General features: G+C 47.9%; 1 protein-coding gene across 1 annotated transcript in view; it reads right to left on the bottom strand.

Moving 5' to 3' along the window:
* LOC138863965 (uncharacterized) overlaps positions 1–2,500 on the bottom strand; it is a 166,121-nt gene that overhangs the window by 4,183 nt on the left and 159,438 nt on the right. The gene's annotated exons all lie outside the window — the stretch shown is intronic.

Here is a 2,500-nt window from a genome sequence, read left to right as displayed (position 1 = left end):
GCGAGGGTGAATAGCCTCAAGGACGGGAGAAAGGAGATGGAAAAGGAGAGGAGGAATAGGAGAAGATCAGAGAGGAGGGCAAAGGAGACCAACTAAGAGAAGTTGGAGGACGCGGAGGAAGGGAAGGGAAGGAGGAGGGGGAAGGGGAGAGGGAGGTAAGAACCGAAGACCAGAGCGTTGGTTGGAGGATATTGGGGAGGGGAGGGGAGTTCGAGGAGAAGGGAGGGGAGGGGAAGTCGGGGAGAAGGGAGGGGGAGGGAAGCAGAGAAAGGGAGGGGAGGAAGTCGGGGAGAAGGGAGGGGAGGTGAAGTCGGGGAGAAGGGAGGGAGAGGGAAGTCGGGGAGAAGGGAGGGGAGGGGAAGTCGGGGAGAAGGGAGGGGAGGGGATCGGAGAAGGAGGGGAGGGGAGTTCGGGGAGAAGGGGGGGGAGGGGAAGTCGGGGAGAAGGGAGGGGAGGGGAAGTCGGGGAGAAGGGAGGGGAGAGCATGTCGGGATGAAGGGAAGGGAGGGGAGGTCAGGGAGAAGGGAGGGGAGGCCAGGGAGAGGGGAGGTCGGGGAGAGGAGAAGGGAAGAGAGGTCGGGGAGAGGGTGGGGGAGGACTTGGGAGAGCTGGAGGAGGATGTGGAGGGGGGTCGAAGGAGGGTGGGAATGGGGGAGGGGGACGCGACATTCTCGTAGGAACCTGTCTTGAGATAAAACAAGATATATTGAGCCATTATCGTTCATGGGCCGGTATGAGCTAGGCTTCGGTGCTGCTTGAAGACTTGGGGAGTCAGCCGTGTGTGTCCGATTTCCTTTGTTATTCTGTTATAACTTGGCTAACATTCCCATTCTACTTATTATTATTATTCATATATTGTTGCAATCATCTTTATTGTAAATTCAGAATAATCGGTTCTTTATGAAGACCATAATATACTCTTTCGTAACTTTTCTTTAACGTTACCATACATAAAAGCGTCATTATTATTGGGATTACTATATTTTTAAACTCAACAAACAAACAAACAATATTAAAACAATAGTTTTCTAGAATAGATACAATGAAAAATGAAATGAGTTCAACGGAGCACGCCTCACACCACATACACAGCACGCCATCTGTACGTGTGACAAGAGCCCAGAATACAATCCCATGGGACGTCTATCTGACCTACGACCCTGCCCTCTCCCTCTTGACCCTTAGGAGGACGACCACAAGGGACTCGGGACAACCATAACAGTATTGTAGGATTTCATATGACGCTCGCAAGACTGTGTCTGTGTGTGTGTGCATTTTGATGGCTGCGTGTCTTGGGTTTTTGGATTATTCCTCTTTTATTTCTTTGTGTGTGTGTGTGTGTGTGTATGTGTGTGCGTGTGTATTTGTGTGTATGTGTGTGCGCGTATGTGTGCGTGTGTGTGTATTTGTTTTGTGTGTATGCATGGAGGTCTAATTGGGTTTTGGTTTATGTGATATATATCTGTCTCTCTGCTTGCTTCTTTGTCAGCTTGTGTCTCTGTCTGTCTGTCTGTCTGTCTGTCTGTCTGTCTGTCTGTCTGTCTGTCTCTCTCTCTCTCTCTCTCTCTCTCTCTCTCTCTCTCTCTCTCCCTCTTTCTTTCTCTCTCTCTCTCTCTCCCTCTCTCTCTCTCTCTCTCTCTCTCTCTCTCTCTCTCTCTCTCTCTCTCTCTCTCTCTCTCTCTCTCTCTCACGCATTCAGGCACTCATAAATGCATGTATCCCCCCATAGCTTTTCCACGTTTTCCATACACTCTTTTGCATTCATTACGAGGGATATTAGTGTCAGTGCAGGAAAGGCGGCTAAAATACACAAGTTGCAACTAAAAGGATTTTGGATTCTTCATTTGTAGTATAATGAATGGTCACAGCACTGCATTCAGGATTCACAAATTCTCTTTAGGAACGCCAAGGACTACATATGAAGGGGATTTACATACAAAACGTTTGCAAAGGACACAAATATCGTAGCTGGACACGTCTCTTGCCCTTTCTCTCTCTCTCTCTCTCTCTCTCTCTCTCTCTCTCTCTCTCTCTCTCTCTCTCTCTCTCTCTCTCTCTCTCTCTCTCTCTCTCTCTCTCTCTCTCTCTCTCTCTCTTTCTCTCCCTCTCTCTTTCTTTCACCTGTCTGCCTGTCTCTCCTTCTCTTTCTCTCTTTTCCTCTTTCTCTCTCCTATCCTCTCTACCGTTTTCCCTCATCCTCTTCCTCTTTTTCCTCCCGTTCTATTTCCTCTCTCTCCTGCTCCATCCCTCGCCTGCGTCTTGTAAATAATTTACGATCCAGCTTTATAAAGCCAGTGCCATTGTAGCTGAGCCCATGCTTGTTTTCATTGTGAACTCCATTCTTCTCTGTCGCCGTGTCCTCTTCGCAAAGTTCGTATAATTAAACTTGATGAACACAATTTTCTTCTATTATAAACCACTAATTGGTCTCACATAACGTACACACAAAGGCAACATATCAAATTTTCAGTAATGAAACTTGGTACTTCCCTACACTACG

This window comes from Penaeus vannamei, chromosome 14 (genome assembly GCF_042767895.1).
Source record: "Penaeus vannamei isolate JL-2024 chromosome 14, ASM4276789v1, whole genome shotgun sequence".
Taxonomy (NCBI): domain Eukaryota; kingdom Metazoa; phylum Arthropoda; class Malacostraca; order Decapoda; family Penaeidae; genus Penaeus; species Penaeus vannamei.
The sequence above is the reverse complement of the archived record's forward strand: the minus strand, read 5'-3'. Positions and strand labels throughout refer to the sequence as shown.